We start from the raw sequence: 17,579 nt of genomic DNA on the forward strand, positions 1-17,579 counted from the left end.
CACAACCTATGAATTCTCATCGCTTATTGGATTCGAAATTCCCATTGAGCCGCTCCCTCGGGGTTATATTGAGCCACCCCTCGGGGTTATTTAATCAGTCGTGTTATTTATTTATTATTTACAAAAGTGGTTATCTACAATTTTAACAAATTTACCTTTATATCCTTGTGATGAATATTGGTTGAGAAACATTTACTTACTAAATTAGTAAGATTTTAAGCCTCACTAAGGATCATTTTTCTCAAATGGATTGCCATGTTAGCAATCCAACACTTCAACCCTTTAAATTTCATATAAAAAAATTAGATTCAAAGAAAACAATTTTTTTGAGGGATGTGATCTAAGGTTTTGAAAATGGACAGTAACCAAACGCCCACCTAACTCCAAAATTTAAAATTAAAATTCAGTGTTGAAAAATAACTTTTTTTTTTCAAATTAGTTCATAGAATTTTGTTCTCTACAACCCTAGAGCATGAGATCTTACGTTTCTTCTTTATATGTCACAAGGTGAGCACAAGAACCCTTAGTAAGGGTGAAAATCCTTACCAACTTAGTAAAGCTAGTCGGTCTCATATGGTAGGTTCACAAGGGTAAATACGTAAAGAGAATATCTTACTTTACACCCTTACTAAGGGTCATTAAATAGAATAATCAAAGACTTGGGTATTTGACCACGCTACCATATATATAAAACAAACGCCGCCAGAATGACCGCACGATACTGCGTCACGCGCTGAGAGTTGACATCGAGGCACTCTTAGAACCATCAGATGCTTTTCAAGAAAATCTGACCGTACAATATATAAATATTTTTAGCAAATATTAATAATCGGAGACATCTGTATCTGACCATTTCGTTACTATATAAAATAACAACACTACCCTGAGTTGACATGGAAATGTCCTTATAATCATAGATGCTTTTCAGTATATCTCGAGGAAAAGGATCTATGATTCTTAGCACACCTCCACGTCTGCGCAGTGTCCTGGGAAGACTTTAGCATTTTTTAAAATAAACGGTCAATAGTCAAAATAAATTTTCTAATCTAAATTGGAGTTATATATATGTATGTGGAAGCACCTCCCAGAGTGATACAAATTACAGTTGGTCTCTCTTTTCTTCTAATAATTGCCTCTTCTGCTTATAAGGTTAAATTCCATCTAAAATTACTTTTAGATTGCAATGTTTTCAGTTCAATTGTTTAGTTCTATATGTTGATATATATATGATTTCTGATGCTCTTAATGTGTATAAGTGGAATTTTTGATCCATCTATTTGAACTAAGAAGTGTTGGATTTTGTGTTTTCTGGCTGGGCTTCTTTTGTATGTTATTTGGCTTGTTTTCTTCTTGTACTTATTCTTTTACTGGTAAGGATCTCTCAAGCACTTTGCCAAAGAATCTCTATTATTTCTACTTTTTTTTTTCTCTAACCACTTCGTATGGTTATGTCATATGTGCCTTTTTTTTTTTTTTTTTGGGTTTTCTCTAGTCTTAAGGTTTATTGGTTTTAAAATGCTATACTGACTTCCTGCAACACTGCCCCCTCACTGCATTCGCGTGTGACGTGCACATATCCATAGATGTTTTTTCTCGAGTTACCAATGTGGTGTACTTGAGGAAAATTGATGGTTCTCTGTACAAACAGTGCGATAGAAAGTGTTGTTGGATGTCATTGTAGTACGGCTCTTGCTCGCTTCCATGCGGAAATGGTTGGTTTGTATGTCGCCCCCACCAACCTTTGGAATTTTGGGATCAGGAGTTTATGTCGGCGCTCCACCCGTATCACTTAATGGAAGTTTTGAAAATATTCGCCCAAGTTTGTAAAATTTGGCCGAGTCAACTAGGTTTTATGTTATGATAGAAAATTAAAAAATATATTTTATGACTTTGCATCTACTATAATCCGCCTTATAATAAGTGTTTTTACATAAAATATATTAGTAAGTAAATAAGTTGTTTGATCACTCATGTTGAACGAGTTTACTTGGACTAAATTCAACTAGGTATCTTTAAGGTGGAAGTGGGATAGGGGTGTCAATGGATCCGTACCGGTTCAGTTCCTATTGGTTTCAATTTGGGTGGAGACAAGACTATATATAGGGTCCCGTTCGGCAACAAACATTTTTCAAAACATGGGTTAGAGGTTTTGGAATGGGCTGATTTTTAGTGAGGATGATCTCCTGATTTTTGGTGAGGATATCATCCTCACCAAAAACCAGGAGATCATCCTCACTAAAAATCAGCCCATTCCAAAACTTCTAGCCCCAGTTTACAAGTTGAAAAATCGTTGACCGTCCATTTCTTGTAAATCATTTTTTATGGCGTTAGAAATTTTGGAATGGGCTGATTTTTGGTGATGATGATCTCCTCACCGTAGAAATCATCCTCACCAATAATCAGCCCATTCCAAAACCTCTAACCCATGTTTTGAAAAATATTTTGCCAAAATGTTTGTTTCTGAACATTTCCCATATATATATTAGGTTTTAAAACCATGTTGTGGATTGCTTCTTAACAAATGAAAGTTTTGGCAAATTTAATAAGCCTATTAATTGCAAAAATTATGGGACAAAAATAGGGTGCATGGCTTAGCTTATTTTGATCTTCATGTTTATCTTTCAATCTTCATAAATTTTTTAATAAACCAATATAGTTCAAACTTTATTTTGTTTTATAGGATATGCCCCTTAAGATTTTATTCGTTTTCTTATTTATAAGTCATGATATTACCATACCATAAAAATATGGATAAATCCCATATAATTGACAATTTGGTATGAAACCACAAATGAGATTAATTTTGTGACTGTAGCATCGATTAAAGTGAGAATGGTATGGTTTTATAACAAAATCAGTTATGTGTTTATTCATAGAGTTGTGCTGGAATGACACCAAGATTGTACCTCATATCACACGTCCTACGTGAAAGTGTGTAGCCACCATAGATGTTTTTTGACTCATATCTTGATGAAAAGAATCAATGGTTCTTACATACTTACACGTCAGGATGTGCAATATGAGGTAAAATGTTGAGGTCAGTTCAGCATTGTCCTTATTCATATTTGATTTTAATATCAAAGCCCTTATAAACATATATTGTCAACAGGCCAACAGATCAAAGGATTTGCTCAACATAGCTGGTCTAGCAGCCAAGAGGCACGATATTCATTAATAACTCAACGAGGATAGATAATCTAGGAGAGCTAGTTAAACATAAGCTGTATAATGGCTAACAAAGGATTTGGCCTCAACAAAAATGCTCATGATTACAAGAAGGATTCTCTAAGGCGCAATGGTACTGGATTTCACTTGAACCACCATATTCAAGAACTAGACACATATCGTCCTGCAGCTCATAGCGGATTTGGCCTCAATCACGATTCTCAGGAACATAGCACGCATCATTCTCATTTTACGGCAAATAGCGGATTTGGCCTCAATCACAATTCTCGGGAACACGGCATGCATCATTTTTATCCAACGGCAAATAGCAACTTTGGCCTCAACCACAATATTCAGGAGCCCAACACACATAGTTTAACGGCCAATAGCGATTTTGGTGGCAACCACTATATTCAGAAGCACAACACACATCATCTTAGTGCTAACAGCGGATTTGGCCTCAAACGACATTTTGAAGAAGTCATCATGGGTCGTCATCAAGCTAACAACAATGGAAGTGGCCACAAACAAAATGTTCAGGACCATAACAAGGACAATGGATTAGGCTTAAGGTGTCATTTTCATGAGCTTGACACAGTTCTGTCTCCAGGACAAATGAAAATTTAGTGATCCCCGATGATGTCGTTAACTAGTCAACTGTTGATTCATCAATTTTTAGTGATCCCCGATGATGTCGTTAACTAGTCAACTGTTGATTCATCAATTTTAAGTTCTTAATGTTATTAATAATCAAATTGGCAAGTTAGTTTTGTGTTATTGAATAAGATATATGCAAGTTAAGCTTCAGTTAAGAAAATGTTTTTACATCGTTAATCAAGATCTTAGCCAAATCATTAAAAATCGAATCAGGACTCAAGAATACCATAGAGTCTCTAATCATCGAAGAGTGCCTTGCTATATAATCCACGGTAAAATTAAAAGAATACGAGAAAATTGATCTTCAGAATTCAGTACTTGTAGACACCCCATTGTTGCATCTGCCTAATTCGACAATTCGTCACCCGGTTGTTGTGGATTCCTAATGATGAGTATAAAAGAACTCGAAAGCTTGTGAGTACTGTTCTTCACTATGTGAAAAAGGCCCATATTTGACGGTCTTAGCCCGCCAAATTTTGAGAAATTTGACGAACCCTCCCGTCAAATATTCTCTTGTAGAAATTTTTTTTTTGACGGCCTTGGACTATCAAATTATTGGAGAATGGACTTCAAAAAAAACAAAAAAAATCCATAGAGTATGACCGTCAAATTTGGAGGTTTAACAAACAATAGCACGGTCCTCTAATTCACCAATCACAATGAACGAAATAATATAAAATAAAAAAATCAGAAAAAGAAAAATCATAAAACATGCTCCAAATTGAATTAAATAACCCAAAATTAATATACATGTAAACCTCTTTGTTAAGATCGAAAATTCTATTGAAGCTACAAATAACTAACAATAATTAAACTAAATAAGATCAAATGATATTGAAATTACTGGATCGACAACATCTTTGGTGGAGGTCGGTAACTTCTGTATGTGCACATTCCCAGTACCGAGTTGATAGTTTGCACCACTTCCCCAACTGAAGTCCTCTGAAGAAACTGAAAACATAAGTGATCACTCATGATATCAACTAACCCATCTATGGAAGCCGCAATAACAAAATTAAAGAACCATTAATAGAATACACTAATGATTTCATTCTTCTTAAAATTTCCAACACAAATAATGGCCTATAACAGATTTCAATTAAACTAAATGTGTAAAACAATGAAGAATGAATGGCTTGTATCACAATTATTAACATTCTAAGAGAGGGAGAAGGGGGGTTTGGGGGGTTAAGGGGATTTCTTAAAATAACATAAAACAGTTAAATAAAAATGAAGTAAAGGAATAGATGAGCAACATACCCTAGCGTTAGGATCAGAAAAAAAATTATTTATGTTTCTTACACGAAAGGTTGCCTTATGAGGCGATCAAACCAGACCATCAACTACGCAACATCTTACAAATCATAAATCAGAGAACACTAGTAAGAAAAACTTCAAATACTCACCTTCCAATTCAAAGATAGATGTCAAATCTGGAAAATTTTCCAAGTTTGGTATATGGAGAGGGATACAACTTTATCTTTGTATTAGCTACTCTTGCTCTAGTCTTTGATATTGCTACCTTGTCCAAATTCTATTCTCTTAGTATTTTTATCAATAAAAGTTTTGTTCTACTCTTAGATATTTTGGATGCACTCATAGTGGCAGATTGAGTTGCATGTCTCACTAACCATGATGCACAGGAGATACTGACAATGTACCTACTAAGACTGTACAGGTGGCACCTACTACTGCCCTGGTGCAACAGTCTATTGGGACAGCAACACCTGCTCCAGCACCTGAAGCATCATCTCCTAGTAGCAACAAAAGTTTGTCAGGAAGGTTGGTTTGTTCCATTTCAGTGTAGTTTTTGTACTTTTTGATACTTGATTTTTGTCTCATTCAATTTAGATGTTTGTTTACTAGTCTTATGCATTGCCTTCAAGTTTATTTTTGATTATATAGTGTTCTAAAAGCTATAATCCAGGTAAAGAATAGACCAGTTCTTCGGGTTAGTTGAAGAAGTTCATTTATTTGGACAAGATATCTGAATGTCAACTCCCCAGTTTTGGTGGGCTGATGGGCACATCATCAAGTTTGTTACCACAAGGCAAAGCTCAACAATGCCAAAGTAGATTTTATCATATCATAATATCCCAAAACCAACCAGAAATGCATTCAACTTAAGTTGTAGCAAAAAAAAAAAGAATCAAGTGCGGAATATATACATGAATTGCACTTTGCTTCGAACTCAACGATTCAAATTCAATAAAGCCAAAACAGAATCCCTGTTGTTGTACCAATAAGCACATAAAAATCACAAATAACAAATCATGATATTTAAACTATAGTGGAATACCACAAAAAAATATGCGAAACATATCTTATTAATTCTGACTTGAATGCCACCTGGCTTAATATGCCCAAATTTCTTGAACACCTCCTCAACTTGTTCAACTGTCACATTCAAAGGTAAATTCCCAATATAGATGGAATGACCCTCAACTATGAGGCACTGGGCACACAATATTAGAAGGGTAAAGGAAAAAAATATATATATTACTTTTAAAAGGAAATGCAGCAATACATTCATGACTTTAACGTGTAGCACAACCATACAAGGTGTGTCAAGTGTGCTGACCTGCATAGATCCAATGCACCACCTCTAGGCACGTTAACCAGATCCACAAGTCTAATAGTATAAGCAAGTAATGCATCTAAGTGAACAATAAACAAATTATCTAGAGGAAAGCTATTAACATGATTCTCACGTTCTGTTTGCGATCTGTTATTGGCATCTAATTCGAAAGCATGTCAATTTTTTTTATTATCAAGAGAAGCTAATTTGCTTTTTTGATAGGAGAGAAAATACAGGAACCACTACACGTTAATAATATAAACAGATGACATTTATAATATAACTGAAGTAAAAAATAGAAACTAATCTCCAAACAAATGTGAATCCCCAAAAAAGAAATTTAAAAAAAAAAAACATAGGCTTACTTCGTGGACAACAAAAGCTCCTCAAGCATGGAACCACTCCACTTCTTGATCAATATAAAAGGTCGAAAGCATGTCAGTATTATGAGATTAGATTGCATATGCTTATATATAACAAAGACATGAACTGAAGATGATTTTCATAAATAGTTTTGATAATCTAAGAAATTTATTATGATGCAATGTCACAATAAAAAGATGTATTAGTGACTTACGAGTTGTAACCAACGAAGAACTTCCAAATAAGTTTCTGAAGAAAATAATCCAAAGTAAAAAAAAAAGCATTGAATTAGAAAGAAGATAATTAAGCATATGAAGATAGAAACTATAAAGAAGCCCGAATTTAAAGGAGTATTCTTACACATATTCCGCTGTTGACAACCAACTGCCCTGAAAAATCATTGGCCAGGGGATAGCATGGCCTGTTTTCATTGCTAAATTTTAGTCTTCTTTGATGTAGCACATCCAAAGTTTGTCTTTAAGAACCAAAGCTCCCACAAATCTCACATCAGCCAATATAATAATTCATCAAAAAGACGTGAAACATAACTCATATAGGAAAATAAAAATTGCAAAAGACTATGGAAGCCAGAGACTTTTTTACCCAAAAACAGAAAGGATATGGAACCAATACAAGGTGTAAAAGACAAGCACGCTTAAAAATTGAAGTAGTCGATATGGATAAGGGTCAGCAAATATGTAGTATTCGGGTAACATTGATACCAACAGTGAGGTACCCAGTAATAGAAGCAAAGAGAAATCCTCACCACTCCATTTCTGACAAGATATTCCACAATATCGAGATGCCCATTACCAGCAGCCATATGAAGTGCTGAAAATAGTAGGCACAAGATAAGCAAGCTAATAAAGATTATTGTCATCGTCATATCCTAAATGTTGATGAGCTTATAAATGGACATAATGCTTATAAATGGACATAAATCTTAAAATTGAAATTCGTGGGCAGAGACATGTGGGCAGGAGAGAAAATTTTCTCCGTTGCTGATGTCATTTACACCGCATGTCAAACCACTGTGTTTTTCCCATGGAACTCTTCAGGTACAAGCACCTCACCTGATTTCCAAGCACACCCAGACTCATCAAATCAATTATTGATAGATGTTTGTAGTGTTACTTGTCCTGTGTAGTGGTGGACTGGTAACTACCAGAAGTGGGTCCCACAGGCGCAACATGCAAACTTACCGCAGTGATATATCCCAGGGGATGGTCCCAACAGCACATGATCACTGCCAATTTAAAAAATTATACACAAACATCCCTCGTGTGTATATCAAAATGTCGTACATAAAAGAACCAATTAGAAACTGCCACCTATGACCATTGCATCTGAAATAACAGTATCTAACATATTAGAAAAATCCACCTCCAAATTCATCTTTATTTAAACTTTAGTATTTTATGCAAAATTTTGTGATTTATGATACAACAAAATAGCCTAGATGTTAGTGGTGCACATGATTTCAAAATGAGGCGGACAAACAAGTCTCAATGTATGAGACGAGACATCAAAAGAAGTTTTAAAACCACGGTGGTACAGAAAGTTAATTTCATATTTCTTTTGGGTTGTAACACAGTACCACATTACTCCTTTGCCAATGTCTGTAGAAGCCCACTTTGTGGCAGCTTTCACATTAGAACCCAAATAGCCATTTTTCCCAGGTTGACCGTTCTATAAATGCCCTTGATTCTCACTTAGTGGTTAGATTTGAACTGGAGCCATGGTGCTGGTGCTGGTTCTGGTAACAAATGAGGTGAACCCTACCAATATACCAAAAAATAAAAAATAAAAAAGGTTAAGCCTAGTGTGCAAAAATCTTAGCCCACATTACTTTGGGGAAGCTGGGAAGGGGTGGTCAGTAGCAGTTACAACACCTATAATTTATCCAATCAACCACATGGACCCTAGTTAATGGTCAACAATAAAATGAAAATTCTGTCTGGTTCAGCACTCCAGGGCCCAAGTTACTGATGTCTTTTACCCTTGTTGAAACACATCAAGAAAACAATCAAACTAGTTTGGACTGAAGAGAGCATTTCCTTGCAAATGCTGCATCTTTCTTCACAGATGATCTTAATTGCTACCACTTTTTCAAGTTTTAGGGGAAATCGGCACCATGATGATCCTTTGCAAATTTTCGGACAAAATCTACGGCGTCCTTTCCTCCATGCCCGTCAAAATACCCAAGTTCAGGCACTATTTTAAAACATTTTTACATTAATCAAACCTTTCTCCACAAATGTCATCGGTAGGAATGTGTAGTCTTCAGGCTATGTTTATGTTTATATGGTACATTTTTGGCTCGATAAAATAAGAAAGAAGAAGAAAGATTATAATCGAGTCAGGAGTAGCATCTCCTTTACAAATGATACCAAGATAATTTGTTCTTCATCTCATTCTTAAATCATTTTTCAAAACATATAAAAGATATTAATGCAAGTGAAATGGTACATATAAAAACATGTAACTATCTACAAATAAGAATCTTTCAAAAAATAGAAAATCTTTAAGAAAATATTACACGCTACCCCATGCACTCCCTGCAATTTTGTGTAGTGCAACAAAATACAAAACATTTACACAATAGAAATTACCTCAAGATTGACCTCATGTTGCTGATATAGTTTTAGATTGGAAAATGTTGAAGTGATTGTGTAGGACTCTGTGTTACACATTGTGCTGATGCTGATGTAGAAGTGCGCACATAGCCATAGAGGCTTTTCCTTGAGATACGGATGAAAAATCTTTGGTTATGTGAGCACCTCCACGTAAGTACAATGTGTAACGCAATGTCCTGCCTAGTCACTCTAGCAAGACTCTTTTAGATTTCAATAATGATAGTGTTTTCAAGTTTTTTTATTTTTATTTTTATTTATTTATTTATTTTTATAGTAAATACAATTCTAACAACTCTAGATGCATTGTTGATCAAGCCACAGCTCCCAAAGGGAAATTTTGTATGTAGTGATAGTACATAGTATGTTAACCTTGTAAAATGGAAAGAGTGTCTACCAAATATAGAAAAACAATTAATTAATTTGGGTATTTGACACATATTTCGGGTTTGGATCCAGGTCATATTGCATCAAAATGAATTGTGACACACATTGTTAGGGGATATGCCATATCGACACTATGAAAGAATAGAGAATCTCAAGACTAAAATGGAAAGAATGTAGTCTAGGAGTGTACAAAATGCCTCATACCAGGAGCAAAAACTGAATTGAAAATGGGACCAAATCCAAACGAAAAAAAATCGGTTCAAGTTCGGTCCTACCCCTCACAAATCGAATCAAACTTAGACAAGACTGAAGTTGAACCCGAAACCAAACGGCTAAAAATCCAAAAAAATTGAATATTTTACCCCACCCCCTTCTATCTTAATAATAATACACTTGGAAAAAAAATATCTATTTTATAGTAGAAAATAATTACCAATAAAACAAACTTCCTTTTATATATATATATATATATATATATATATATATATATATTTTAGATAATAGTCCAAATCATCACATTGTTTAAGGCTTGATTGCACATTGGACAAGTGAGACTGAATCAATCCAACACATACTAATGGTCAATTAATCAATCAATATCGGTATGAGATTTTGACAAATAGAAAATGTCCCTCAACTCTGCAATGCCAAGAATGCATCTCAAAAGATTGTTCAAGCGCACTAAACATAGACAAACAATTGCCCGATTGCAATGCATTAGCCTATTTATAGCCTTACACTTAAACAACTAAGAATATAAATCATGAGAATCTATATATTAGGTAGAAAAAGAAATTGAAGCTATTGTAATTAAATCTATAATCTATATCATCAATGACTCAGTTTTTTTAGGTTGTGAAAATAAACATGATTTTATTCAGGTTGGAGACTTTATCTGTAATGAGTTCAGAATTCAATGTTTGGTAGAACAAGTAGCAGTGTAAGTCTGCACAATCAATCAGAATTAATATTATTAAAATAAAACCTGAGATGTTGGTCAGAAACATTAGATCCAAGATTCAATCATCAAATTTTTATTTGTTTTTAGGTTTTGTTTCGTGTAAAATTAACATATTTGGGAAACAAAAAATCAAAATTAATATATTTTGTAAAATCCAAAACCCTAGATCTCATCCTCATCAATCTGAAAAACGCTATGGATCCATCAACCTAAGAGAAAGAGAGAGAGAGTCACCTTAAAAAACAACAGATCACTCCATCATTTCCAATCGTGAGAGATCGAGAGATCACTTTGAGTGATCAAATAGAGAGTGATTGAGCGATGACATCGATCCAAAGATGAGATCGATATAGAGTTAAGATCGAGGGAGACGAAGAGAAATCGATCGACGGTGAGAAAGTAATGGAGAGATTGATCGATTGAGTGAGATAGAGAGAGAGGCAGAGAGTGAGAGGTCGATCGATCGACTGTGAGAGAAAGACAGTAAGATTCGACTGTGAGAGAGGGAGAGAAACAGCAAGATTCGACTGTGAGATTGAGTGAGATAGAGAGTGAGGTCGATCGATCGACTGTGAAAGAGGGAGAGAAATAATTCGACTGTGAGAGAGGGAAAGAGGGGCAGAGTTTGGGTTTAAAATTTGACGGGCCAGGCCTAACAAATTTTTTAAGAAAAGTTTATGATTTTCACATAGTGCTTGATTCCTTCTGTTTCTAGTTCTTTTCATTCCCCTACTCGTCATGACTCGACATAGAAGTTTACGTACGCTTAGGATCGCTACATCATATGCTCGACTTAGTAAGCACGTACGCATAGGTTTGCTACACAGTTCAATAATTTAGAGGCCTCGCTACGCTAGGAAAATATGAATTTGAGACTTAGAAATAACCACACAGGCACTAAAAAAAACCTCACGCTAAAATTCATAAAAATCTGTAAAAATCACAAAAATGACGAAAATACCCTTCATAAATTTTGGATCTTTGAAAATTCTAGAAAGTACCTCCATTGCACTCAAAATGTAATTTCGAGTCTAACGAGACCCAAATCGATGAAAACAAAGAAATTCAAGATAAATCTATAAAAAAATCATCAAAATGACGAAAATACCCCTCATAAATTTTGTACCCCTAAAAAATCTCGAAAGTACCTCCATTGCACTCAAAATGTGATTTCAAGTCTAACGGGATCAAAATCAATGAAAACAGAGAAATTTAGAAAAATTCATAAAAATGACCAAAATGCCCCTCAATATCCAACTCTAACATATAAACCCTGATCTCTAGGAAAATAAAATTCAAATCAAAAATCAAACCAAAATTTAACTAAGAAACCAATTTAAAATTCAAATCAAATTTAAACCAAAAATCAAAATAAAATTCAAATTGAAATTAAACTAAAATTTAACCAAGATCAAATTAACATTCAAAATTTAACATCAATTTAAAATCGAAAATTAAATTAAATTTCAATAAAAATACAAAATAAAAACTAAGTATAAATTAAAAAAATCAAGAAACCAATTAAAATATAAAATCAAAATTAAATTGAAAATCAAGTTAAAAATCATTCAACCAATTAAAAAGTAAAATTAAATCGAATCGAATCGATCAACCAATCAAAATTAAAATCGAACTGATGAACCCATCAAAATAAAATAAAATCGACCAACAACCAATTCAAATTCAAATTAAATTTTAATATAACAATTTAAATTCAAAATATAAAACCAAACACAAATTCAAATTTAATTTAAAACATCAAACTTAAATATCAATCAAAATGTCAACAAATCCGAAATTCAAATTCAAATAAAAAAAATCAACCAATTAGGATTCAACGACAATAAACTACCATAGTACGAGTAGCGTGGGATGCCTCCCCCATCCTATTAAAAGAAAAATAAAAAATAAAAATAAATAAATAAATAAAAGAAACTACCCACGTTTTTCTTCTCTTCTTCTCCAACTCTCTCTCCATCACTCTCTTCTCCAACGGACTCCTCTAACCCACGTCTCCTTCCACCTTCTCTTCCCTCTCTCTCTCTCTCTCTCTCTCTCTCTCTCTCACGTTTTTTGTTTAGGGAACTACTATAAAATCATAGAAAAGGGGACGATTTGGGAAGGAGCTCCACATTTTATTGCTTGGCTGCCATTAAAAAAAAGATCTTTTTTTACAAAAACCTGCAACTCTCTCTTTCTTCATCAATAAGCTGAGTCACCACGTTTTCTTCCATTAAACCAGCCCCTATCACCTCATGTTAATAGTCATACATAGCCATCATGTTTTCTAATTAACCTTCTTCTCCAATAGCCATACATACTGCCACAACATTTTCTTCCATTCACTTTCTACCATTAAACTCTTCTCCAACACCTAAACTTGGTCCCTAATCATTTTTCAGCACCCATTCACATTTTTTTTTTGCTACTCTCTCTATAAAAACTAGCAACAATTGGACACATAATTTTTTATATGTTTATTTATTGTGTTCGTCCTAATAGATGTACTAGAATAAGATAAAAAAAATTCACAATAATTATATTTTACTTTTTCTATTTTACTTCTATTCGGGTTTACAACATCTATTAAAGTAAATTGTTGTCATGTCTCATATTGAAATCTTTTCAATTTCTTTGGGAGATTAGGATTAGAGGGTTCCAGATTATTGCTAGCCCCCCGTAAGTAAATGAATTAAAATCAAAATTTTGTGGATCATTAAGATTTTAAAGATAATCCATATTAATATTTTGAGGATCCATTATATAAAAATTAACTATAAAATAACATTAAAATTAAAATTAATATAGGTTGATTAAATTTCACTTGGAAGTAAAGAAAAATTTAAAAAATGGAGAAGTTTAATCAAATAATATTAAGAAAAAAAAATTATAATCACTACACCTTATATCGAAATTTTTTATTTTGATTGGTTGATTGACGTGTTGATTTGATCGAATGATCTTACCACGTAATCACTTGATGATGATTTGATCATGATCTTTCCACGTAGAAGACTATTGATCACTTGATGATAAAATTAATTGAAAATAAAACTTAATTTAATAAAGATTTTAGAGAATTTAGTATAAAATTATGAAAATAAATTAAAGAGATTGAGAGATTTATAGAATTTTGAGAGAATTTGAGAGATTTGTAGTAATGAAAAATAAAATTCATTTTTTGGTATTTATAAAAATAAAACATTCATATTTACTTTCACCCCCTTCCAACGATTTAAAAATATAATTTCGTTGGGGGTGGGTAAAAAAATGTCAAAAATTTTTTAAATATTTTTTTTTCAAAAAATCAGGTTTAGGTCAGGTTTCGAGTTAGACGTTGAGGGGGGTAACAGTAGAAATTTGAATTTTTATTTTAAATTCTCGGATTTCTAGTCTTGAGTTGATCAAGGTTCAGTCTAAGATAACGGTTCCGAAATTGGGTTCGGTTCGGTTCGGTCTGATCTAGGAGGTCAAATCGAACTTGAACCGATTTTTCGTGGGTTCGGTTTGGTCCAAACTCAAATAGGTTTGTTACGGTTTCGATCCAATTTTGGGTCACAGGTAAAATGTACATCCCTAAGTTGATCTTGAGAGGTTCTGACAAATCTAAAATAGGTTAGGATTGATTGCATGCACAACCCTTCCTGGTAAAAAATATTGAATTGACCCACGAATAGGGTCAAGCTTTGGAGGTTCTAACCAATCTAAAATATATATGGCTTAATCGTACTAGGTTTCTTAAGAATTCTTGAAAAAAGAGTTGAGTATGTACTTGAATAATTGGGATGAAAGATTTTTCACCCCCATTGAGTTGGGATGCACTCTAAGATGATACTCAATGAGATATACTTCTCATATTTAAATAAACTTGAGAAAAGAATAACATTCCTGATGAGACTATCGTTGTTCTTTTCACCAGAGTTAATATTAATCTTACTTTTACCTTATTTGTGGGGTAAGTAAGGGATCGAACCCAAGAGAAAGGAAGAATAAAATTAAGTTAAGAGGATAAAATTCAAATTAACTAAAAAAAATTAAAACTGTTTTTATTTGTATTTTTGAACTTATAAAAAGATGTAAAATTGCTAGAAAATGAACTAAAGTAAATGATATTAAAAGTAAGTAAACTTATGAAATTAAAGCACCATTGGAGGTGGATCTACCTAGAACATGCTGATGAGCAATTCCTACTCTTTAACCTTTTTATAACTCAATCGTAAGGGCTTGGTGTTAGCTCCTTAGATCGGAAAGTTTTGCAAAAGAAATCAAATGAGATAACATAAATAAAGTAGAATTCTTTAAAAACTTCTTACTACCAATTATCTAGTTTAAGCATACTTTATCTTGATCTAATCTAAGCATAAAGTATCTATATTAAGAATAAAAGGTGCAAGAAATCTTAAAGAGAACTCATAAGCATTTTAAATAGAAGAAAGGCATGAAATTAGAAACAATATAAAAACTTGCTCTAGGCTTTTCCACTCTTCAATGGAGGGGAATTTAGCCTAATGTCATTGCAAAAGAGAAAAGATAAGAGATGAAAGAATTTTCTTCATTTCATGGAGAAAGTTACAACTTCTTCTTCTACTACTTCTTACAAGACTATTTAGTCAAAAGAAAATAACTAGAAAATGAAAATACAAAAAATAAGAGAATAGGCTAGGAGCCTTAGATTAAAGGAGTCTTTGATAAAATAACCAAGAGGGGACCCTTTCTCTAGAGATGGAGGCTCCATTTATAAAGAAAAATGTGTGTAGAAGAGTTTAAAAGTAGCTTCCATTTTTCTTTACACAAAAAGATAAAAGATGAGAATATGAGTTAAGGATTAGGATATTCCAAAGTGGGCCAAAATGCTTTTACCTTGAGATTTTGATTCCAAAATATTGATTTCCTGCACAAGAAACACACGTAATTATATTTATCTAGTAAATGAATTTATTTATATATAATTAAGCCTAATTAATATGCAACATGATGTTTTGACGCTTATCATGATTATTACCTTAATATGGAGAAATAGGTACAAAAATCAAGATAAATATCTAAAAAATGTACGTATAATTGAGTGTTTGAAGACACACATCAACTCCTAAATCTAAAGACACACTTAAGACCTAAAGCTTTAGATAACCTTAATTCTATTTTGGGAAGGAGACCACACTTGGGAGTTGACTTGATCAAAAATGTAAGTATGGGCTCTTAACCTCCTTTGAGATCTTCTTAGATTGGATCAATGAATTGGGTTAACACGAATACTCATGTGAGGTTTGACTACTTGAACACCTAAGAATTGATCTACTGTGAATTGGAGGATGATGTTGAGTGCCAACCCTATACTTGGAAGGATTAAAATAATGTTGAGGGTACGTAAACTTGGACCTAAGATCAAGATAACTCTTAAACCTAAGGAAATTTATCACTCGACACTAAGTGAAAGTGAAGTTCAAAAGGGGAACTCACTTAATTTGCATTTTAAGCTCACCACAACAAGCTAAGAGGGATTCATGTTTTGATCCAAAGATCAACAGATAAGACCCTAAAATATTTCCAAGTAAAAAACTATTTCCCTAACCAAAGGTAAGTGGGGATAATACCAAAAATTCTCTGGTCGAAAGTTAGGTTAATCTAAGCTAAAATCTTGCTATGACTAAAATTTAGGTTCGACCGAGCCAAATTTTTTGCTCTGGCTAAAAGTTAGGTTTGGTCAGGCCAAAAATATTCTATGGCTAAAAGTTAGGTTCAACCAGGACAAAATTTTGCTCTGACTGAAAATTAGGTTTTGTCCAAAACTTAATTTGCACTCCGAAATGTTTTTCCAACATCTATTTTCAACTTGCATAGATTGGTTTCGATCCTTTCAAGTTGGAAACTAACTTTGGGAAGTCTAGCTCACTAAAATATAAGTTGAAAGACTTTTAAAAATGTGAGAAAATAAGACAATCCCCCCTTACCAAAGGTGGGATACTCTACTCTATCAGATGGACTATTGAAGAAAAAGCTTACAACTCGACTTTCAAGGGTTGATATGAACTTACAAAGGTTCAAGGAGTTGGCACACAATTTGCCAGGATTCATTTCAAAATATGTGTCCTAAAAACTTCTAATTGAATGTTATGTATAATTGGCGATAGGTAGATTGAAGATTCTCAAATCTTCAAACATCCATGTGAGCTGAAACAACACACTTCATTGATTGGTGATTGAGTTGTATCGGTTTATCTCTGTTTCCCAATGTGAGCAACCTCAAGGCATAAGATTACTTATATCCGATATTATAGAGTTTTTATAAGATGGATGGTTTGTGCAATAGCTATGAAAAAGAGTGCACAAGTGCATTTTAAAAATAAAAGTTTGCTAACTTTTACAAGTAAATCAGTCCCAAACATCAAAGTAAATCTGTCCCAATTATAAACATTCACCACAAAATAAAAGAAAAAAATAATTTAGCAAGAAAAATAACAAGTTAATGTTTCTCCAAATTAATCAATGGCCACTAAACAAAATGGTTTGAACCCTCGATTTTCCTAGTGTAGTTGCCAAGCTGTAGATACGTGAGCTTCAAAATCTTTCAAGAGATTTGAACTCATCTTCATTTGTTTAAAAGTAGCAACCATTTAAGGAGTTTGAGTGTGAATGGACACTATAAAAAGGTTTTTTAAAATATATTTTTCTTGACTTGTAGTGACTCACATATCAAAAGGATAAAGGAAAAAAGTCTACCTAGAAAACTAAGGTAAGGAGGTTCAATTGAGGTACAAGGAAGGTGTTAGGCATCTTACCCTCCCATCCTAAGATGATTACCAATTATGGACAAAAGGTGAGATTAGAAACTCAT

General features: G+C 33.3%; 1 long non-coding RNA gene across 4 annotated transcripts; it reads right to left on the reverse strand.

The window, feature by feature from the left end:
- Positions 1 to 4,564: 4,564 nt before the first annotated feature.
- On the reverse strand, positions 4,565 to 8,823 carry LOC147410629 (uncharacterized). Of its 4 annotated transcripts, none has more exons than XR_015177197.1 (5): positions 8,361 to 8,823; positions 7,124 to 7,594; positions 6,978 to 7,012; positions 6,766 to 6,809; positions 4,565 to 4,773 (listed from the first exon to the last, which is right to left on the reverse strand). It is a non-coding gene; the product is annotated as an uncharacterized LOC147410629 (long non-coding RNA). The 4 variants fall into 4 exon arrangements; XR_015177193.1 differs by having other exon boundaries at positions 7,734 to 8,823; XR_015177195.1 differs by having other exon boundaries at positions 7,124 to 7,264; positions 7,530 to 8,823.
- Between the last annotated feature and the right edge of the window lie 8,756 nt (positions 8,824 to 17,579).

Source organism: Akebia trifoliata, chromosome 1 (genome assembly GCF_017979445.1).
Source record: "Akebia trifoliata isolate Shusen 1 chromosome 1, ASM1797944v1, whole genome shotgun sequence".
In the NCBI taxonomy this organism is placed as follows: domain Eukaryota; kingdom Viridiplantae; phylum Streptophyta; class Magnoliopsida; order Ranunculales; family Lardizabalaceae; genus Akebia; species Akebia trifoliata.